Source organism: Sminthopsis crassicaudata, chromosome 4 (genome assembly GCF_048593235.1).
Source record: "Sminthopsis crassicaudata isolate SCR6 chromosome 4, ASM4859323v1, whole genome shotgun sequence".
In the NCBI taxonomy this organism is placed as follows: Eukaryota; Metazoa; Chordata; class Mammalia; order Dasyuromorphia; family Dasyuridae; genus Sminthopsis; species Sminthopsis crassicaudata.
The window spans coordinates 6,959,051-6,983,342 of record NC_133620.1 but is presented as its reverse complement, the minus strand read 5'-3'; the positions used below and the strand labels follow the sequence as shown (position 1 = coordinate 6,983,342).

The 24,292-nt window shown below is 39.5% G+C and overlaps 1 protein-coding gene across 12 annotated transcripts in view; it reads left to right on the top strand.

Annotated features, from left to right (window-relative positions):
* LRRC7 (leucine rich repeat containing 7) overlaps positions 1-24,292 on the top strand; it is a 561,937-nt gene that overhangs the window by 18,872 nt on the left and 518,773 nt on the right. The window contains exon 2 of one of the 12 annotated variants that reach the window (XM_074265658.1): positions 19,616-19,836. The exons of the other annotated variants lie outside the window; for them this stretch is intronic. The gene's annotated coding sequence lies outside the window, so the exon portion shown is untranslated. The remainder of the gene's footprint in view (positions 1-19,615; positions 19,837-24,292) is intronic. 12 annotated transcript variants of the gene reach the window in all.

The following is a 24,292-nucleotide window of genomic DNA, read 5'->3' as shown; positions in this document are numbered from 1 at the left end:
TTTTTCCCTAATAAATTTTGCTCCTGATCCTTGCTATAGTGTCTGTATATATTTCTTCTTTCCTATCCCTCTTCACTCTTTTGCTTTAATTCTGCTCCTTAACTTGCCTTATAATTATTAAATCACCCCCCCACACACACATCCATGGATCCCTCTCTTGTCTTTTCTCACCCTTTGCTTCTCATTCCACTTATCTCCCCCTTATTTCTTTATAGATTTTGAAAGATGCTATATCCTTTATAGTATATCTGTATAGTATATTCTGATAGGAATATATTTTCAGAACTATAAGCCCACCTCCCATATCTAATTCCTCTGTGTCAATTCTTCTGCTCTGTACCTTACTTGTATAAGATTTCCCAGGCAGTTTTGCTTTTTTAGAATCAGATCATACTCAATTCTGCCTCTATCTTTCTTTAGAACTACCCAAGTTCTGATGTCAGTCTGAAACATATGGTATGCATTTCCCAGTGAAAAACCAATGTGTTCGTGTTAAGTTCCTTGAAATTGATCTTTGATATTGGCTCTTAAATATTAAGATTTCTATTGAGTTTAAGTTTGGTAGAAAGAAAAGTCCTGAAAATCTGCAAGTTCCTTGAATGTCAGTTGTTATTGTTTTTTATCCAATATTATAGATAATTTTGCTGAATATAATATTTTTGGTGGTAGGGCTAGGTCTTTTGATTGTCAGTAGGCCTAGTTCTTTTGATTCTTGGTAGATATGATTTCAGGATCCATGGTCTTTTATTGTGGCTGCTGAGTCCTGTACAATTCTAATTTAGCTCCAGCATATTTGAATTGTATTTTTTTTCTTGTTTCTTACGAAATTTTCTCTTTTATCAAGGCAGTTTTGAAATTTGGCAATAATATTCCTATGTGTTTTTTACAAAGGAGCTCTTTGAGGTGGTGATCAGTGAATTTTTTCTATTTCTATTTTCCTCTTATGTTCTATCATTCCTGGAAATTTTTCTTGAGTTATTTCTTGAATTATTGTGTCAAGGTTCCTTTTTTGGTTACACTTTTCAGGTATTCCAATTATTCTTATATATTTTTCTTCTTGATCTATTCTCTAGATCTGTTGTTTTTCTTATGTTTTACATCCTATTTTTCATTCTTTATATACTATTTCGTTGTTTCTTGGTCTCATATTTTCTCTGGCTTCCCCTTGCCCAGTTTTAATTTTCAAAGAGTTATTTTCATCTTTCAGTCTCTGTATTTCTTTATCTAGTTAGTTAACTTTTTTCATAATCTTGTTTTTCTTTTTAGTGATTTTTGTTTTGTTTGGTCTTTTTTTTTTCTTCTTGTTTTTCCTTGATGTTTCTCTTTTGATGTCTAAATTATCTAGTTTTGAGTTCTTCTGTACATTCTCTCTGAGTAGGGAGCCATTTAACATTATTCTTTAGGGTAGAAACTTTTTTGTTTTACTTCAGTGTCCTCTTTTGAATATGTACCCTGGTCTTCCCTATTCCCTAGGAAATTTCCGTGATTAGGTGTTTCCTTTTTTGCCAATTCATTTTTTTTAAAATAAGAGGTATTAGGGTAAGCACTTCTAATGATGGGGTGGTGGATGGTGCCTCTAGATTTATTTCAGCTCTCCACTCTTACCTGGAACCCCACACCAAGAGCTCCCCACTCCTGCAAATGCAGCAGCCAGACCCACTGCTTCTGCCCTCCCAGAGTGCTTCCCTCCCAGGTCCACACTGTCAGTCCTGTCATTCCTAATCAACCAAGGTTCCCTAGTCTGTTTGGACTCAGATCCCCGACCCCTCACCTGTCCAGGAGGTAAAAGTTCCTGTGGTTCTTGCTGAGGCTCCAGCCACACCCCGCTAGCTCCAGGGCTCTCTACTTGGTGTTTCTGTGGAGCCAGTCTGGAGGTATCTGCACTTCACATGGCTTAATCTTGGCCTGAGGTTTGGGGATTTTCTCAGGTTGTATGAGGAGGATCCCTGTTCTGCCCCAAGTCTTCTTGATTTTCCCCCAGTCTATGATGCACCTGAAGTACAAATTTGTTCTGTTTGTGAGGGAAACCTGGAGAGCTTGAAATTTACCAACCTATTCCTCTCTCTTCCCAGAATCTTCCCCTTTCCTCATCTCTTTTAAAAATGATAATAAATTGGTGTACTTTTTCATTCAAATATGTATACTTAGAAAAACTGACTATCCATTTTGTTAAACTGTCTTTCTCTATTTCTCTGACTTTGTCTCTCATTGTTTGTTTTTAGGTCACTCTCTACTTCTGTCTCTCTATGTCTCCGTCTCTTTGCTTTTAATCTGTTTTTCTGTCTGCGTCTCTATGTCTCTGTATATCTCTGTATCTCTGTGTGTCTCTGATATTCTCTATTTCTGTTTCTGTGTGTCTCACTCTGTCTGTTTCTCTCTACATTATATATATTATAGTCACATTTACAGAGGACTCCAAGGTTCAGGAGTTATTTTTCCCAACTCTTCATGCAAAATGCCCATGTTATAAAACATATATTTCTCTGATATGTTGTACTGGCAAAGAATATTGGGCTTGGAATCACAAGCCTTGGGTTTAAGTCACGGCTCTCACATTTATTAGCTGTGTGGCCAAGACTTGTAATGAGCTTCTTTATCAACAAAATGGGAATGATAATATATACATATGTGGGAAGAGAAAGAGAAATAGAATGATAGAAGTACAGAGAAAGAGAGAAGAAAGAAATGTAAGAGAGAGACAGAGACATGGAGAGACAGAGACAGAAGGAGAGACAGAAAAAGAGAGAGGGACAGAGAGAGAGGGGGGGAGAGACAGGGAGAGTCAGAGATAGGGACAGACAGAGAAATAGGGAGAGACAGATAGAGAAATAGAAACAGACAGAGAGACAGGAAGAGACAGACAGAGACAGGAAGAGACAGACAGAGAGACGGGAAGAGACAGAGAGAGAGAGAGAGAGAGAGAGAGGGAGAGACAGAGAGAGAAGGAGAAACAGACAGAGAGAAAGGGAGAGAGAGAGAGGGAGGGAGTGACAGAGAGAGAAGGAGAAACAGACAGAGAGAAAGGGAGAGAGAGGGAGGGAGTGACAGAGACAGAGAGACAGGGGGAGATCCAGCCTTGAATGGCTGGTATGACCTCATCCCATAGATTGCCAGGTTGCTTTCTCTGCCACAGACCGGCCGTCCTGTTGCCAGCAGACCTGCAGCTTTCTGTGGAGCGTGTCAGGCGGATACAGACATTCTGTCTTTTCTTTCAGAGGTCAGATGATCATCACTGAAGCATATCTGGGTGCTGGACACAAATCAATCCTAAGGGATGTGAAAAACCACCAAGTGACTGATCCTAAGGGAAGCCTGAAAGGACACGTCAGTCTGGGCACCTAAGCTCTGATACTCTATTAAAACCTTAGGAAAATCAGAGAAATCCTTGTGGAAAGTGCCAAGAGCTGTGTTAAGGAGCAAAGTCTAAGAAGAAAAATTTGGTATAAATGAACCGCTCTGCGGTTGATTCTGAGACTTGGGGTGGACTGGAAAGAGAGGAGCCAGGACAGGAGGCAGCGAGCATTGATTAAGTGCCCCTTTTGTTCCTGGATTGGTGCTAAGTGCTTTAAAATCATATCTCATTTGATCTTGGTAACAACCCTGAAGGTGGAGATGGGCTGTTATTATCCTCATTTTATAGTTGAGGAAACTGAGGCAGACAGATGTGCCTGGGTCACATAAATAGTATATGTCTGTGAGTCTAGATTTGAACTCTGGTCTTCCTGACTTTATGCCTAAGAAAAGACCACAATACATGGACTGAAGGAGCTGGGTTCAAGTCTTAGAACTATGGTTCATTAACTATGTCATCCTAGGCACTTGAGCTCCCTCAGCCTAGTTTTCTGGTTTGCAAACTTAGCCCTGTTCTCATTCCCTTTTATAGTCACTGAGCACTATGGGAAAACCTCCTTAGACATGAGCACTTTCTTCCTTTAAAACAAACTGCTTTCCACGAGAACTGTTGAATTTGTTTCACAAATAATGGACAAATGAAGTAGGGTTTTGAATCGGCAAGCATTGTGCTGGTGTGGAGGGCACAAAAGCCAGGGATCTCCACCTACCCTCCAAGAGCTTATATTCCGATCAGATCAGACATCACACACAGGACACTGATGCCTCTAAGGAGAGTGTTTTGGTTTGGAAAGTTACTGAGCTGCTCCATTGGGGAATAGATAGACAGCATCCTTTCCAACTGCAGTGCAAGTATTGATTTGTTGATGGGTCCAGAAGTGGAAAGCAAAGGTGAAGAGGAAGGCAGAAGGATGATGTCCAGGTGGGTGCTATGAAGATGATGGGAAAATAAAGGGAAGCCTACATGGAGCAAGTAGCCTGATGCACGAGGCTGTGGACAAGGTCCTCTCAATTAGGAGGACCACAAAGCAGGGAGTTCTGGAGCTGAAAGGATCAATTCTCTCAGGTCCTGATCTCTGGCCTAGATGGCAAAACAACTGACCCAGTGAGTATGGGAGGAAACCCTAGAGAATAGCATACAAGAGTCAGGGGACTGATTTACTGAGTCCGATGCTCAAAGCAGCTCTGTGAAGCCAGTGGTAACCATGTGATAGCTCTATTTGGCAGAAAAACTGAGTCTCAGAGAAGCAAAGGTAGAAATGACCCAGAGGCAAGAGGCAAGCTTGAGCTCCCTAACACTTTCCCTTCTGGGTGCTATTTGCATTCTAGCAGGAGGATGGGCTGAATGGACTGCTTGACAGCATAATGGTGGTGACATTGTGGAAAATTTAGCAATGGGATATTTGTCCAGTAATCACTGGATTCTAGAATTTCAGGGTGGGAAAGAACTGTGGAAGTCCCATCATCCAACATCCTGACCAAGAGCCCCCCAGAGTCTCCAGTGGAGGACAAGGAAGCCAATTCCATTCTTGGATATGACCATTTTCTAGGAAGATTTCTCTGGCTGTCAGCATAAATCTAGTACCTCCACCCATTGCCTCTTGTTGTACTCTCTGGGGAAAAGTGAGAGAGTGAGCCCCTGGTACATACTAGGCACTGTGCTAAGAACTTTACAAATATTGCATTTGATCCTTATGAGAACATTGTATTATTGTTCTCCTCACTGAGGAAGGAACTGAGGTAGAGTTGAGAAAACTGAAGTAGACTTGCCCAGAATCGACAGCTAGTAAGAGTCTGGAGCTGGATTTGAATCCAGATCTTCCTGACTCCAGGCCCAGTGTTCTATCTACTTTCTACCTAGCTACCTCAGGGACCCCTCTAGGAACAAGCAGAACAAGTCTAATCTGCCTACTCCCCACTCCAAAAACCCCTCAGTCCAGTCTAATCATCTCTAGTTCCTTCGATAAATCCTTGGATGATGCCATTTTGAAGCTATTCCTCTAATATTAACTGTTGTGTGTTGTGCATGCATGTTTATGTCTGCATGTGTGTACACATACACATGTATATATAGGCACACAATATCCCATGAACTCTGACTCCAGTCTATAAGTGCTACAAAAATGCATGAGAGGAGACAGAGACAGAGAGAGAGCATCTATCCAACTGCCTTTCACTCAGTCTTCATCACTAGATTTTGATTTTCAGTTCAGTGAAAAAAAGAAAAAAAAAACCCTATTCTCATTCTGTTTGAATTCTAATTTGCTTGACCTTTTCCATTTTGCTTACAGTTTAGAAGAGATCTTTCTAGTCCTGGTAACTGATTTTTGGTGATAAAAGAGGGGGGGAAGGCATAAGACAAGTCCCAGGAAATTTGTGTGACTTGAATTTTCTTCAGCCTCCCACAACCATTTACCCTGCGACCCTCTGTGGGTCCCCTAGGGTCCTCCCCAAACTCCTTCCCATGGAAATGTCCCCAGGCTTAAGGGAAGCTCATTTTGAGAGACCCAAGAGGGAGATTCTCTAGGTATGGAGAGAATGGAAGCAGATATGGAAAGAATGAAGAGAAGGCCAGAGACTAGAGAGCTGGAAATGTGTTTTCCCCTCCCCCCTGGGGGAGTGGGGGTAGGGAAAGGAGAGTATTTCTTTGGCCTGGAAGGACTGTGGAAGAGAAGGAAGGATGAGAGCCAAGAAAGAAAAGCCTGGCCTGGGGAGATCAGTTTCACTTCCTGAAGGGAAAAAAAGGTGTCATTAAAGTATATTTGCAAAAGAATGAGGGCTGTTAGAAGAAGCTGCTTAATCTAGGGTTTGGTTTTGCTTTGTTTTATTTGTTTTACCCTCACCCCTCCCTGGGAGGGAAATGGTCTTAAAACTGTGGCATCAAACTCAAATAAAATGGGCCCCTAAAATACACACAAAGGCCTTCCCTTTCCCCCTGCTGTATATGGACTTAGAAAACCACATATTACTTTCATCTATTTTATTATATTTTATCTTTTTTCAATGTTTCTCAATTAGCATTTTTACTGAGTATTGTAGTTTACTTAAGGCCCGTGTAGAAGACCATTTCAGTAAGCTAGGATTCTACTGCATCTCACCCTAATTAAGGGTAATATGACTCCTTAGGGGTGGCCAGCACCCAGGATGGGAAGGAGAACTTTGAGAGAAGGGAATAGCCGTATTTAAGGGTAGAAAGTAGGACCAAGTCTCACCCTTTGAGATGGAGTGATTCCCATCATTACTCAAAAACAGTCTCTCTTTTCTGAATGGATTTTTTTCCAAAGCAGAAAAAAGCCCCTGTCCTTCTCCCCTCAGATGAATCCCTAAAACCAAGACAAAAAGCAATGAAAAAAGCATTTGATTTAGTCAAACAGAACTTTATCAGAGTTCTCTTTCAATAAAGTATCTCTGATGAACATGTCAAAATTAAATGCCAACAACTTGACATAGAGAATATTCATATTAACTTTGATGACTCTTGAGTTATTAATTTAATAAGAGGAGTAAGGCAGAGAGCTATACGTCATCCAAGGGTATTTGTCAGGGTCATGGAAGATGCCCAGCACAGAGTCCAAAAAAAAGGGGAATTCCTCAGATAAAAAGCAGATGCTTCCACTTTGTGGAGGACATTTTGCTGATTTCCTAAATTCCTCCCCCAAATGCTGCATTGTTCTTTCCCACTCACAGAATTCTCAGAATCCTCCAGTGTCATCTTCTTGTCCTGTCTTCCCTCTTCCTAGAATTAGGCTGAATATCAAATAATAGGTAATGGGTGGATAATTTGACATGGTGTCCTTAAAGGTTAATGCATTAATATATTGCCTTTCTCTGGCAATATAAAGACTTCTCAACTCAGATCTTCTGGAAAAAATTCTGTCCAAGAAATGCCTTTAACAATTATGAAATCATGGCAGTCCAAAATGTCAGATTCAGAACCTTGGTCAGAACATCATCAGCTCTTGCTCACTCATTTTTATTCCACACCCTTTCCCCCCCATATGCCTCCTTTTTCTCATCTTATAGACAAAGGACCTAGTTCAGCTCATCATTACTTTTTGTCTATTTAAGAGTCTCCAAATGATTCTCCTATGTCAACTTGCCTCCTCCCCATAACAGTGCACATGATTACCAAAAGAATTTTCTCAAAGCACAAGGTTCACCATCTCTCTTCTCAATAAAGCAAAATGACTCCCCATTAACTATAGAATCAAATTTAAGTTCCTCTCTTTTTTCTTTTAGTCATTTTATTTTTAATTTATGGAATAAAACAAGCATTTCCATAACATAGTATAATAAAAAGATGATTGCACATGAAACTGCAAATCTATTATGTAGAACATGCTATTCTTTCTGAATACATAATAAAGACATTTATTGAAATTTCTTTTTCCCTGCCCCATTCTATCCTACAGTTGATTATTATTAGCATGTCCATGTATACACTTGTGTGTATGTATGGGAGTGTGTAGATATTTTTATATAAATATATATGCATGTAAAATCATTTTATAAATATGTCTATTTATCAGCTTTAGACAGTATCTTCCTTTATGTGCATTTTGTAGTTAATTTGTTTAGTTGCAATAGTCAAAATGACTTGTTTGCTCAAAAGTTTTCTTAAAAAAAATATTGCTGTTACTGTACACAATATTTTCTTGGTTCAGCTTATTTTTTTCTTAACTGTTTCATAGAAATCTTTCCATTTTTTTTTTCTAAGATCATTGAGTCATCATTTCTTATATGGTAGTAGTATCCATCACAACATATACCACAACTTGTTCAACCATTCCCCAGTTGAAGGATAGCCCCCAAATTTCTAGTTGTTTGCTTTCATAAGAAGAGCTGCTTTAAAAATTATAGACATACAGGTTGTTTTTTTCCTTTTCCTTATTTCATTTTTAAAATCCTTCACAACCTACCAGTCTTTCCATGTTTCTTCACACCATCATAGTATGTAATAATGACTAACAAACACCTACATGCCTGGCACATACTAAATAATTAATAAATACTTGTTAATTGATTGTTCATCTTATCTACCTACTTAAAGGGACTCCTTGGTCTATCATAACTATCTCTACCATCCCCATATCACTACTATGTAAAACAATCTATGAACTATCTCCACTTGTTCTTTTCACCCTTAATTATTGACTCAAACAAAGTATTCTACTAGCTATTCTGAGCATTTCATCTTTCATTTCCCAAAATGCACTGTAATATATGAACCCCTCATTTCTGCTTCTGACTTGGCTCGGGTACCTGCCTTGTAGGGAAAGCTCAATTTCTGTCCTTTCTCATATCACCCTGATATTTTGTCTGGATGCACTTTGAATCCCTTTAAATCCCCTTTCAGTAGAGTCTAAGTTCCAAGAGGGTGTATTTGTGAAGGTGTTATCAGTATTTGACTCAGTACCTAGCATAGATTGGGCTCTCAATAACTGCTGCACTGTTTCGAATTTACCTGAATGTTTTCCCCCTGGATCCATCCTCTCTCCTCTCCCCAATTTCGAAAAGTAAATACAAGATGTTTTCCTCTACCTAACACCCCCCCAGTGGGCAGCCTTTGGCAAAGGAAGCAGGAATGAAATCCGAATACCTTGCCTCTGATTATTTTTGTTTCTTTGAAGCTCAGCCTGTCAGCCCAATTTGGGGAGTTTTTGTGCCCAGGTGAATACATGAATATGATAAGATTTTTTCTTTTCAAAGGATTTTAAAAACCATTGTTAAACATCCTCCAGCTCCTGCTGATAGGAATTTGTCCGTCTGAGGCACAATACCCTTAGTTAGCTTCCTGTTTTTTCCCCAGGGCTCCGACCCATCAGACACTTATCACTGTTGTTTGAAGTACTAATTATTTAGAAAAGAAATCTGAATTCTTCACCATTTCACAATAGTGCCGGGAACCAAAATGTCTTGATTTTATTTTTAAATTTCAACATTTACTTTTTTCCCCTTTCAAATACCAGTTTATTTTCTCATGATTTCTTTAAAGATGTATGAAATTAGCATCTACTTCTAAAATCCAGTTCTTATCACTTGTGTTTCTCTTCAAGTGATGATGACACAGAGGAAACTGAACTTCAGGCCATATTTTACCACTTTTGGGTTCTTGGGAAGTCACTCTACCTCTCTAGGTGTTAGTTTGATCATCCCTAAAAGAACAGCCAAGATGGACGCCAAGGTCTCTTTCTCTCTAGATCTGGAATCTGGTCACATTTGTGTCATTAAAAACCCATGTCTCCCAAATCCTTTATTTATTTATTTTAACAACAACAATATCAATAAATCCTCACCTATTTTTGTTTCTCAAAGAGTATTCATTGGATTATTTTATAGGTATTTATTTCATTGATTTGAAATTTTTCCCCCCAAATGAAAATCCCGTTATTGTTGCTTCTATACCCTGGAGTCAAAGAAGAGTAGGGAATTCAAATAAATGCATAAATAAAGACTCAACAAAAGAAAAAAAATATTTTTCCTTTCTTTTTTTTTTGAAAAAAAATATTTTTCATGAATAAATATTACCTTAAATCTCTTTAACTCTTCTTCCTTTTCATTCTTTTAAAAAATGATATTTAAATCAAATGTTTCCATTATCCTATTTGACTTTCCCAGAAATCTTTGGATAGATAGGACAGATATTATCATCTTCATCTTTTGGGTGAGGAAATGGAAGTACACTTGCCTAGGGTCACATATCCATGTAAATGTTAGGACTTAGCCCAGTGTCTTGCACATAGTAGGTGCTAAATAAATGTTTATTGATTGACTCAGAACTAGATTTTCATGACTCCCTGTAGTGCTGATCCAGGTTAAAATCAGCAGACTTACTCTTCAATCACAGGGTAAATCCAGGAGACCCAAAAGCTAAAAGCAAAGCAAAAAATCTCAATTGTATCCTTTGTGAGGAGTTTCTTTTCTACTGAAAGAATGTGTGCAGGTTCTTAGATCAGTCTGCTACAAGGGTAGAAGGGGAGGGGATGAAGACATGGTCAGTCAGTGTGCTCAGGGAGTGTTTAAGGAGTATTACTGGTGTGGAGGGGACCCAGAAAAATCTGAAATGTTTGATAGAACAAGTTACACCTGAGCTGAGCCAGGGAGGAAAATGGGGAATGTCTTAAGGGGTAGAGGAGAAGGTTATATGTTCCACTCCTGTTCATTTGTTTTTCATGCCTGACTCTTCATGATTCCATTTGGAATTTTCTTGGCAAAGATATTGGAGAAATTTGCCCTTTTCTTCTCCAGCTCTCGTTGCAGATAAAGGAATTGAGACAAACAAGTGTCTTGTCTCAATTCCCATAGTTACTAAGTGCCTGAGGCCAAATTTGAACTCAGAAAGGGGAGCCTTCTGGACTGCAGGCCCAGGCATGGTAGGGAGAATGACTGCTATGAGAGGCAAGACTCCACAGATAAGTTTAGAAACTATGTAATTTGCATGGAGTGTAGAATATGAAGGGGAGGGGGGGAAGGTTGGATAGGGAGGCTGAAGCCACATTGTAGAACTTCTTAAAGGGAAAGCTAAGATTTTTACCAGTTCTGTGATTGACCCCAGATGCAAACCTGGGACCAAAGGGTAGAAACTTGAAGGAAAAAAATGTCTTAAATGGATAAAGAAGGGGGCAGCTAGGTGGCACAGTGGATAGAGTGTCTGGAGTCAGGAAGACTCATCCTCCTGAGTTTAAATGTGACTTCAGATACTTTTCAACACATGTGGCCCTGTGCAAGTCACTTAACCTAATTTGCCTCAGTCTCCTCATCTGGAAAATGTGCTAGAGAAGGAAATAATAAACCACTCCAATATCTTTAGCAAGAAAACCTCAGATGGGATCAAAAAGAGTCAGATGTAAGTGAAAAATGACTGAACCACAAAAAGATAAGGAAGAAATTCCTAATGATTGTCTTCCTAGGGATTATATTCTAAATTCTTCTTACATTTTTTCACTAAATAAATAGTGAACACCTTTACTAGTTTCTTAAGGGTGTGAAAAAGCCTATATCCAGTGGCTTTAGATTCTTTCTTTCTTGGATGGACATCAGTTATCAGAAAGTATGAGGCCTTTTTTAGACCTATGTTCGGCACTGGCACCTGGAGTCTTTCACCCTCAAATATCCATCAATCCCTACAGCCTTCTCAATTTGGTACATCACTCAACTCTGCCAGATCTATTTTCTATTCTCCCATTGGCCATTTCCTTCAGGGGCTTCCATTTTTAAAGGGATACAGCTGGTCAATCTTGGTTCCCTTCCCAGCTCTGCTTCTGACTTTTGTGATTTAACATAATCTTCCCTTGCCAGGTACTTTCATTCCCATCTCTTTACTTTGGCTCTTTTGGGTCTTATCTCCCTCCCTTCCCCTTAGAGTATAAGTGCATGGGGGAGGGGGGCAAGAATACTTTTTTATTTGTAATTCTATCTGTAGAACTGAGCACAATTTCTGGCACATGTAGTGATCATTTAATAAAGTTTGTTGTTTTCTCTTCTCTCTATAAAAGATCCATGGGGAAGATAAACATTTTCAGATGAAAATCAGTCTGTATAATTCCAGAAGGAATTACTAGGATCAGTGATTCAATGGTATTACAGGAAGACAAATTTCAATATATTATATGAATTTCCCATCCATTAGAAATGTATCCACATGGAATGGATGCCTGCTGAAGAAGTAAGTTCCCTGACATTGAAAGTATTAAAGAATACTTGTTACTGTTTGTAAAAGATTGCTTAAGGATGTAGCAAAGAACATCTGGGATGAATCAGCCAGGAGGCTGTACTAGACAGATGAATTTAAATTCCTTTTTGAGTTCAAGATTTTAAAGTTCTATGGTCATATCTAATAGAAAATATTTTTAAATAAATGATTTTTAATAATTTATTTTAGGAATAGGTTATTACTTGTAATGCTGATGTGATTCTCAAAAGCATCAAAGTAAAGCTTAAATAAACATAAAAAAACAACATATTTTAGGGATATTGTATATTCAACTCAAGAACAGATTACTTAGAGTGGTATTTATAGAGTAATAATAATATAATAGCAAACCTTGTATTCATCATCTCATTTGATCTTCACAGCACTACAAGGTGGCTGCTGCAGTTATGACTAGTCCCATTTTATAGATAAGGAAATTGAGACTCAGACTGATTAAGTGATTTATGAGTGGCCAAAGAGAGAAGAGAGTGTCAGAGGCATGATTTTAACCTGGATCCCCTGTCTTTAAGTCCTGAATTAATTTTACTGTATTACACTGCCTCAGGAAATATTAAGGCTTTACGATTTCAGTCTTAAGTGATAAAACTTTTTTAATGAATGTCACTAATCGTAGTGCAATCACTGGACATACATCGTGTAATTATGACAGAGGGGATTCCAGTTCTTTACACTGAGACACAGTCTGGGATAGGTATAAATATATATGCATTCCACCAATGTGACGTCAGCATGCTGTTGACAATGGGAATAATATTGGCTTAAGACTGATGCTGTATTTTACACGTATGTTCCACCTATTCCCCTACATTTCAAGCCCCTGGAAGCCCATCTCATTAAACACTTTTCTGTCTCCATGACCCTATCCAAACTATGAGCGCAAAAAAAATCTGCTGTCAATAATGAAGGTGATAATAGTGGTGAGATGACGATGACCTACTAACTGCCTTTTTTGCCTTTAAACTTCCCCTAAATAAGATGGAATTCAATGCAAAATGTCATGTTTAGGTCCAAAAATATCACTTCCCAAATACAAGATGAAGGACAAATGGAGGTCAATTTGTGTGGAAGCCATCTAGAAGTTTTAATGGGCTTCAGGTTCTATATGAATCCTCCAAAAGCCAGTGTCCTCTTGAACCACATTAAGAGAGGTGTAGCTGCCAGAAATAAGGAGGTGATAGTCTTTCTCTCTTCTGCATCGGTCAGACAACACCAGAGTATTGTATATATTTAGGAGGAAGATTGGGGCTCCAGTAAGGTTTTTCAGAGCAAATCAGTTAGAAAAAGTCTTGGCCCGGGGACAGCTAGAGGGCGCAGTGGGTAGAGCCCCAGCCCTGAATTCAGGAGGACCCGAGTTCAGATCTGGTCTCAGACACTTAACACTTCCTAGCTGTGTGACCCTGGACAAGTCACTTAACCCTAGCCTCAGAAAAAGGGGGAAAAAAAAGAAAAAGTCTTGGCCCATGAGTGCATGTTATGGTAATTAGTGGAGAAGTTCAACCTGATGAAGAAAACATGACAGGGATATTGATGGCTCTATTCAAGCATTTGAAAGACCATCTGGTGGAAGAGGAATTAAACATCTTCTGTTTGGGCCCCAGAGGAGAGGACCAAGTAATGGGTGGACATGGCTAAGAGGCAGACAGGTTTGGCGTCAGAAAACTGCTTTCTGCCAAAGAGAAGTACTCCAAAGTGTAAGGAGGGTGTCATGAGATGCTGGACTTCCTCCTTTTGGGAGGTCTTCATGCTACTTAACTACCTCTTGGGTATACTATTGAGAGGATTCTTGTTCCTGTGTACATAAGTTGTCTCAACAGCCTCTGAAGACCCTTGAAACTCTGAACTTTGGTGATCTGCCCACATGTCTGCCTGAATAATCTTCCTCATTTTATATACTTCTAGAATTGTGTCTTTTTTTTTTTTTTTTTAGAAAATATATATAGTTCCAGCTTTACCTAACAATAGAGGATAAATGTTCAGTCCTGACATTCAAATGTCAGGATTGATTGGATGTTCTGCATTCCTTCTTTAGTTGAGCTTTAAAGAGGAGCTTTAAAAAATGAAAGAGATCCCTGATACATTAACAGAAGCTAAAGACAAGTTCTTCCCCTAGTGAAGGAAAGCCTCCCTCTACAATCGCTCACATGGCTTTGAGAGGAGGAGACCAGAGTTATCAAAAAGAGATGAAAGACAGATGAAATTTGAGTCAGCTGGGTTCCCTGACCAAGTTGTGGGGAATATGTCTGAAAATCAGAGACACAGTAAGAGAGTATGATCAGATGGTCTTTATTATTCTGCCTAAAGACAATGATGTCTCCCATTGGAAAGATGATTTCCCACAGCCCTTTGCAGGAATTTCAAACTGTAGATAAACAACAGCAAAGGATCTCTGGAAAGTCTCCTTTTATCTTAAAGTTCTTCCACCTGTAATTTATTCTTTCTCTCTGTGAAATTGATCAATTGTCTATTGTCCTTACCCATTGTCCTCCATTTTTCTTCTCTCCTTTGCTCATCTTATCTACCAAACCATTTCTTTCTGTTCAAACCCCTTGATTCCTTCCTTATGCCAAGGCTCAGCTCAGGTACCACTTCCTGCAAGAAGCCTTCTTTGCCCCCCTATTTTTCTCCCCCCCAACCCCCCCCACACATGCATAAAGTGATCTCTCCCATCTCAGTTTTCTCAGTTCACTTTACCTAATCTTCTCCTTTATACTGATCTCCTTCTTTCTTGTATCATTGTCATTTAGGAACTTGTCCTTCCCTCTCATTAGACAAAATTACTTGAGAAAAGGGTCTGTGTCGAATCTACCTTTTTTTTTTTTCTCAGTGCCTTGCATCAATACTCACTTAATAAAGGTTGGGGAATTTTCTGTAAAAAATCAAAAAATGATATAATTTAGAAAATTTTGGATATCATGTTTTATATATTGGATACAGTACTTCCCAGGAGAAATGTGATATTATAAGGATAATTCATTCAACTTTCAACATGCAATTATATTCTTACAATATGACAGGCATTGTGCTGGATGTTGAAGGATAAAAAGGGAAAGATGAAGCAGTCTTTGCCCCCAAAGCACTTACGTTATTTTAGATCCGATGAAGGGATGAATGAATGAAAATGCACTTACTAAGTGCATGTCACTGCACTGTTTGTACCAAGCACTGGGCTAAGCCCTAGGGATAGAGAGGAAAAAAAAAAAAAGAGACAGTATCTGTTCTCAAGAAGCCCCCAAAACCAGACAACTAAATATAAGAAATTTCAGAGCAAATTCAGGGTGATTTGGGAGAAATGCTACAACTAAAGGAGTAGGAAAAATATTTTGAAAAAAATTACACACACACACACACACACATATATATACTATAAATGCATATATATATTATATATTTATGTATATGTATATAGAATGCTTTATTTGAAGACTAATACAGGAATAAGGTATATTCACATAAAAGTAGAATTAATGAAGGTGGGGGGAAGAGTGTTTAGATAATTCCAAAGAGGAAAGCCACACTCCCAAATGACCAGTGCTATCACTTATTATTTATTTATTTATTTGTTTGGTTTCTTTTGTTCTATATTATTATTTATTTATTATTTAAATTATTGCATCGTGGACCCCTGGGGTCCTTTCTGGTGAAGTCTAAGGACTCCTCAGAATAATGATTTAAATGCATAAAATGAAATGCATTATATTACCAAAAATGAATTATTGAAATGAAAATGTGAATATTCCCACAACCATATTCATAAATACCAACACACACACACACACACACACACACACACACACACACACACACACACACACATCCCATTCCCCTGAGGTGTCTGGGAACCTTAGGTTAAGAACAATTGGCCTAAAGGGACTTAGCTCTAAGTTTCCTCTCTCTGCCATGGGACATTATAGAAGCAATCTGTAATTCTCTTTTTCAGCTACAAACCCCAAGCCAGTGAGTCACTGCCAAAAACAAAAACCAAATAAAAATCATATTATTTGTTATAATCACCCTCTTTCCTAAAAGTCTCTCGCGCTCTGTTTTTCCCTAGCTGCCACATTTGGAAATAAAGGCTATAAATGGCAATGAAATAGTTACTTATCTCCATTGTCTGCTAAGGGGACAAAATAAACAGAAAACATGTGTAAGTCTTTAAGAAGTAGAGGTCATTCTTCCCAGACCGGAAGAAGGCTATGGACAAAAACAGGGAGCCCACTGGAAGAAGAATGAAGAAAGACCATTTGGGGATCTGTGCTGCAATGGCAGGTGGATGCCCAGTGACACAGGATCCATCCCCACTCATCTTGGGCATGATCTATCTACAGGGCCCTAGCCTTGAGGTCCAGCCCTGGTCCATACAGGCTGATTGTGGTATAAGAACGGCGCGCATTTCCCACTCATAGGACATTTTTGCTTCATTGGTTTTCTTGGCACCCCAGATGCCTGCTGCCTCCTCCTGAACCTCTTTTCCCTGAGTCCCATAGAATGGGAAGGGCTAGCCTCTGATGGTCCCGCCAGTCATTAGTGGCAGGGCTAGCACAAATTCCCTGGAGCACTGATGAGGGAGAGCACCGCCATGACTTCTACTCCAAGTCACTGGGTGTTCATCTCTGACATTTTGATCTCTTTGGCAATGGCAAAGCAATATCCAATGAGAAAGTGACTCTTCCATTCCTTAACCTACTCTATACATGTGAACTTTAAAAAAAAAAAATCTCTACTGGATCTGTGTGTGATTTATCAGTGTAAGGAGATAACAATGAGAAATTCCCTCTCTCAGTAAGAGATTAGCCACTTAGAGAGTTGTTTGGAGTTTTGAGGAAATAAAGTCACATCTGAGTCAGAGACAGAACTTAAATACTGGTCTTCTTGATTCTGAGACTGGCTATGGATCCACTAGCCCATGCTGACTGTCATGAGTTATTAGTAACTTGAAAAAAAAAAAGACGTTGTGGTATAATTGTTTCATTATTTGAGGGAATCAATCCCAAACCTGCTTCAGTCATCTCTCCCCATTACACTTACTCCTATCATCGGGGGCCAAGGAAAAGGTGTTTAGCCCTTCTTGGTCCTGGAAGCCCCATAGGGAATCAGAGTCCAATATTCTGGGCTCCAAGCTGACCATTCTTCGCCCTGATGCTGTTGCGTCAAACGCGTATTTTATCGCTCTAATTCTAGCAAACATTTCTGCACTGTGTTAAACTGAAATTGTTCCAGACGATAATCTAGATCAAAACTTCTTAAACTGGGGAGTCATGACCCCGTATAGGGTCCCAAAGCTGATTGTGATAGTCATGGAATTATGATTTATTATCAGTAAATGTTTGAGTTGTGTACCTATTTTATATACTTATATATCCTGGGTTGCATAAACATTTCTCAGTAAAAAAGGGGCTGCGAGTGGGAAAAGTTTAAGAAGCCCTGGTCTAGATGAAGAACTAATGAATAACTTAGTCCACATTTTATTTTCCATTATTTATTATTTTCATCTGTTTTGCCCGAGAACTCCGCAGCTCCCCCCCTGCACCACCTTTAATTTCCTTATCCTAGCTGAGGGAGGAGCATCCCCAAGCACATCATACTTCAGCCCTCACGGGTTTCCCAGCACATCTGAGCTGGTGAAAAGGATTTCGCCCATCACTCAGCCTGACGATGAACTCTGCCAGATGGCACCACAGGAACACTGAATGCTGACTTAGGACATTTCCATATATTTCCCGCAACATGGCCCTTTGGAAAATGGCTCCATTTTTGGAGCTTTCTTTGGAGTCGGGAGCTTTCTTTCAGGGTCATGCTGTGTTTCCCTCTAAGTTCCTCAGAAAGCGTATTCTGTGAGAATATATTAGTTGAGCATTTTTTTTTGTCCTTAGGATATTAAGTTGTCTCCTACATGAGAGACAAATGTATAATTAGGTGTAAGTCTTTTTGACTTTTTTGACCCAACCTTCTTTATGATGTCTTCAGTTATTTCAAGGAAGTATAGGCAGCGACATGTCCAGCAGGTGATGATTCTCCTCCTTGTGGGGACCCCGCGATCATTCAACAGAACCAACCCCTGACTCTCTCTCACCGAGCAAGCACCTAGAGCTGCTCTCCATCCTTCAGAGGCCCTTGGAAAAATGAGCTTGTTCCTAACCCTCAGGAGGGGTTCTGGGGTTTGAAGGAAGGAAACCAGACTCAGACTCTGAAAGTTCTCCTAGTCCCAGCTGTGCCACCGGCCAGCCAGGCCATCTTTAATAAACCTCCCGGCCAAGCCTGCTTCCTCTTAAAGAAGGAGTTCCTAGATCTCTCTGTGCTCATCCTGTTCCAAAGTTGAGCTTTCTTCAGTGTTTGGGGTCAAGATCCCTGGGAGCAGCTGCCCTCTCTAAATCATCAAGCCCTGCTTTCAATCTGTCTCCCCATCGGCAATCATGGAGGGGAGCAACCCTAGTAGAAATGTGACCTCACAGTTAGCTCAGCAGTGGCTACAGCTTCCCTCCCTCCCCCACCTCTTTCTCTCTCTATCACTCCTCTTTTCTTTCTCTGTCTCTCTGTGTCTCTATGTCTGTGTGTATGTCTCTATTTCTGTCTCTGTCTCTTTCTCTGACTTGCTCTGTGTGTGTGTGTGTGTGTGTGTGTGACTCTGTCTCTGTCTCTTTCTTCCCCCCTCTCTCTTTCTTCCTCTCTCTCTTTCTTCCTCTCTCTCTCTTTCTTCCTCTCTGTCTCTCTCTTTCTTACTCTCTCCCTTTCTTCCTCTCTCTCTTTCTTTCTTCCTCTCTGTCTCTCTTTTTTCTTCCTCTCTGCCTCTCTCTTTCTTTCTTCCTCTCTGCCTCTCTCTTTCTTCCTCTCTCTCTCTTTCTTCCTCTCTCTCCTTTTCTTTCTTCCTCTCTCTCTCTTTCTTCTTCTCTGTCTCTCTTTTTTTTCTTCCTCTCTGCCTCTCTCTCTTTCTTTCTTCCTCTCTGTCTCTCTCTTTCTTCCTCTCTCTCTTTCTTCCTCTCTCCTTTCTCTCTCTTTCTTCCTCTTTCTCTTTCTTTCTTCCTCTCTGCCTCTCTCTCTTTCTTCCTCTCTGCCTCTCTCTCTTTCTTTCTTCCTCTCTTTTTTCTTCCTCTCTCTCTTTCTTCCTCTTTGTCTCTCTTTCTTTCTCTCCTCCTCTCTCTCTTTCTTCCTCTCTTTCTTTCTTCCTCTCTCTTTCTTCCTTCTCTCTCTCCCTCCCTCCTTCCCTCTCTCCCTCCCTCCCTCCCTCCCTCCCTCTTTCTGTCTCTCACAAATACACACACACACACACACACACACACATCCTTCAACAAACACAGCTACTAAAGACCCAATAACCAAAGTTCTCACCAATAAAGTCCTTGACCCTTTCAAACAAATGGCCCAGTATCATAGATCAATGTGGTTCTCTCACCAGACATGTCACTCAAGGCTTCTGTCCTGTTTGCTTTGTAGCTAAAGGTAAAGGATCAAATATGCTGGTAAATGTTTAGCCACAGCCTCTCTAGGGAACCTGTGTGCAGGACATACTTGAAGCTGAAGCTGACTTATTCACATGTTCTCTATCACTTTCTTAAGTCTAGACAATCACCAAACCCATAAATCAAGCCTTGATCTGGAGCAGTTGTAGATTTCTGAGCTGTAAATTCCCAAGCTGAAAATAGCCCAATGAGGGGCTGTCGGAGTCGTCCCCAGCGTGCTCCCGGTTGTCCCTCCCTGTGACTGTAAATCCCTGGAGATTCGGCCCGTCTTACCTTTAGATTTGTGTCATGAGAGCTTCGCACAAGGCTTCGCACATGGTAAGTGCTTCCTGATGTTCTTTTATTCTTTCATTCAGACATCTATCCAGTGCCCACAATACATGAGGTACTTAAGGAGGCAAAGGTTTTCTACACAGAATTTCCCCCCAATGCCTCCTTGAGCTCTCAGTAGCAACGATGCTTTGAGCTACCTCCTCCTGGACCTCCTTTTCTTTCTGGGTTTTCATAGAACTGCCCAGCTCTCTTCTAACTGCTGTAATTCCACTTTTCCATCTTACCATTCTCTTGTCTACAATCTGTCGGTTTACTCTTGGGCCCTTTTCTCTTTCTTCCTCTCTACTCTCTTGGTGACCTGCCTAGGTCTCCTGGGTTCATTTATCAGTCCTTTGCAGATGACTCCCAGATCAGTACATCCATCCCTAATCTCTCCTTAGAACTTCAGGCTCAATCATCAACTGCCTAAAGGCCATTTTGAACTAGATGCTCTGTGGACATCTTAAGCACAAGCTGTTGCAAGCTGAATTCACTGTTGGCCACCTGTTGCCAGCCTCAAACTACAGTTCTTCTGAACTTCTCTATTTTGGACCATTACCATTCTTCAGGGTCCCAAGGTACCATCTTTGCTGACATCCTCAACGTCTCTGTCTTCTTCATCCCCCATATTCAGTCATAGTTTGACATTTCTCGCCCCTCAACATCTCTTAGAGTTGTCACTCACTTAGCCGCTGCTGTTATTCAGGGCCATATGACTTCTGATCTTTGCCTTTAATTGTTCTCCATACTTCAAGTCTCACCAGACTCCAGGCTCAGCCACAGAGCTGCCACAATAATTATTCTAAACTACAGCCTGACCATGTTACATGTCCAACTCAATAAACTCTCCTGTTGCCTATATTCTCCGGAATCAGATATGAATGTTTTAGTTTGGCATTTAAAAGACTTTACAACATAGCTCCCAATCTATTTTTCCATTGCTGATCTCTCATTCCAATTTTAGCAAATGTTGTGGGCTCATTCTCCCAACCGCACTTATACTAGGAAGTTGGGTCTCTAAAATGGGCAAGTTGGGTCCCCAGGATGAGTAGTCTGGGTTCTCAGAGCTCAGTTACATATTCCCTCAGAGTTTAAGGAGTATATTTGATGAACTGAAAGGATTCCTTATTGGAAGGAGTAACTAAGTAACATAGTGGAGAGAGGGATGGACCTAGAGATAAGAGGATTCCTTTTCCCGAGTTCAAATATGGCCTTCGACACTTACTAGTTGTGTGACCCTAGGTAAGTCACTAGCCCTGGTTGACTTAATTTCCTCTTCTGTCAAATGATCTGGAAAAGGAAATGGCAAACCATTCTAGGATCTTTGCCAAGAAGACCTGAAGAGGAGTTGCAAAGAGTAAGATATGACTGAAAAACAACTAAATAACAACTATTATTACTCACAAGCCTCCACTGATATGTTCTCCATTGGTTATCCATGTGTTCATGTATATTGATTCTAAATAAAATGTGTTTAAAGTATTGTATAAATGTAAGGTCTTGGTGTCACTAATATTATTTGTAAACAAATATTAAATTACTGAATGTATATGTATTATGTCATAGTAAGGTAGAATATTATCTATGAAAGTATTTATTTGAGTTATGAATAAGCATGCTCAACTTAGTTTTTGTTTTGTTTTGTTTTTTTTGCCAGAGACATTGTTTGCCTAAAGTATTTGTATTACTGTATACACAAAGCCCTTTTTCATCCCCATCCTACCTTAATTCTGAAAAACTTTCTCTTTCTTGAGATTACTTTCCATAAGTGGTGCAATGGAAAGAGTGTCAGATCTAGAGTCAGGAGGTCCAGAGTTCAAATGATGTTGCAGAAACTTACCAGTTATATAACCCTGAAAAAATCACTTTATTCAGATTTTCTCAGTTTCCTCATCTGTAAAATGAGCTGGAGAAAGAAATGGGAAATCACTCCAATATCTTTGCCAAGAAAACTCCAGAGAGGGTCAGGGAGAATCAGAAATGACTTAAACAATTCAACAACAAGAATGTTGGAGTTTTTTGTATTCATTGATCTTTCTACTGTTGTATCTCCTCATAGAAAATAAGGATCTGGATGGAAGAGATATTTAAATTTTTGTTGTTGCTTTTTGCACCATTATTAGGTAACATGGTGCTTGAATCATGATACCGAGAACTGGAAGAGATGCTAGATTTCACCTAATCCAACCTCTATAGTTTAAAAAGGTAGATGTCTAGTGTCAGAGAAATTACTTAATTGAAGCGCCATAATTGAGATTTAGAACCTCATCCTCTGACTTTAAGTCCAAAGCTCTTTCCAATGTGCCACAGAATTTATCATATGCTTTTGTTTCTTGAGCTGAATATGTAACATTCATATTTTCCCAGTATAAGGCTGACAAATTATCTGTTCATGTGTCTAAAATAAATTTCTGAGAAATATTCCTTTGTGATTGTTATCCCCCATGCTTGAAATGAACTCTTTCCCTCTTTGTTTTCTTAAAGAATCATTGATTTCCTTCAAGTCTCAGCTCAAACATCACCTTCTCCATGATGTTCCTTCCATAATCCTCCCATTGGCTAGTGCATCCTCATTAAATTACCTTTATCCCTTTATGTGTGTTTAGAAGTATATATTTACGCATAGGTATAGAAGTACATATTTATATATGTATATTTATGTATGTGTATCTTATCTCTCTAGAAAACATAGCTGCAGATAGATGCACATAGATATGCACATATAAACATATCTCTTGTCTCCTCCAGGTAGATTGTAAACTCCTTGCGAGCTGCGATTGCTTCATTTGTCTTTGTATCCTGAATGTCTATCACCCGGGCACTAGCATATAGTTGGTAATTTATAAATATTTCCTAACTGATTACCAACTATACGCCAGTGCCTGTGTAATAGGATGGCAACTAATAGATGCTTCTTGGTCGATTGTTACGCTCAAATTACTGTCTTATGTCATATGATGTTCATTGCCGATAATTGTAAGACGCTCCCAGACTGTCCTTTTGGATTTGGGGGATCCTGTCTTTGGAGAGAAGAGTTATATCTCTTTGGATCCTTTCCTCTTCATTTGCAGTTAACATCTGTTTATCCTATGTACTTATTCAAACTTGCTGCGGTGGACAGAAAAAAATGGATGATAAATGTCAACAGTGGAAATTTTGTGAGATTCATCTTAAAATCGTCTTCTGGATTCAGATATGGAAACTTCTTGGTACCTGCCTGAGAGAGCATCATTTGGAGAGTTCTGCCCCATTTTCCCTCACTACTCTGGTGCTGAAGCTGAACATTGACTATGCATAGAATTATTTAGTATATATTGATTCTGAACCGTTGGGTGCCAGTCTTTGAGTAACTTTGGGTGAGAATGGAAGAGAATGATTAGTCCCTAAAATTGATTTAAATTTTCACCGAATAATAAATTGGATACAGAAAGCCAAGAAGAATCCATTTTCTGATACCCTTTTCTCTTTAATTAATGTACTGCTTGACTGAATATCAAATTCATGGCACAAGAAATAATAAAATGCTAAATAATTATGATTTTATGCTTTCCCTTTTGAATTATGTTTTTTTCCAATATTGTCATTATTTTTGTACTTAAAATCTGGAATGGTTCAGAGAAAGACAACCAGCGTCATAATAGAGCTCAAATTTATGCCATATACAGATTAACTGAGAGAAGAGAAGGCTGTGAGGTAGTGAAGGTGATAGTTGCCTCCAAGTGACTTGAAATTTGTTCTCTTTGGACCCACAGAGTTCCAAGGAAATAGGGAGTGGCTGAAATTTTAAAGAAATAAATTTTGAGATCCATGTCAGAAACAGTTTCTTAGCAATTGGAGCTACCAAGAGGTCAGAGCTTTAACAGACCTTAAAGAGATTTTTCAAGAGCTTTAGAGCTTTGAGGGTCCTTGGTGGCCTTAGTGACTATGGAGGCCGAACCCTCCACTTTTCAAACAACTAAACGGAGATCCTGATGCAATGAATGTCTTGTCAGCCCACCAGTAGGTCTCCAAGGGAGTATTTGGACATTGGATCTCCTTCTACAAAAACAGTCCAGACATGCTGTATTTTAGTATTTTACTTATTACTCTTCATAGATATTGCATTAAAAAAAAGGTTGTAGCAACCCTGCTTGGAGCAAGTCAATCAGCATCATTTTTCCAACAGCATGTGCTCACATCGTGTCTTTGTGTCACATTTTAATAATTCTCACAGTATTTTAAAGTTTTACCCTACTCTTATGTCTGTGATGGTGATCTGTGATCTTTGATGTTACTATTGTAATTGTGTGGGGGCACCACAAATTGTATCCATATAAAACAGTGAATTTAATTGATAAATGTTGTGTGTGTTCTGACTGCTTTACCTCTTGTCCCCAGTCTCTCTCCCTCTCCTCAGGCCTCCCTGAATCACAACAAAATTGAAATTAGCCCAACTAATAGCCTTGTAATGGCCTCTAACCAC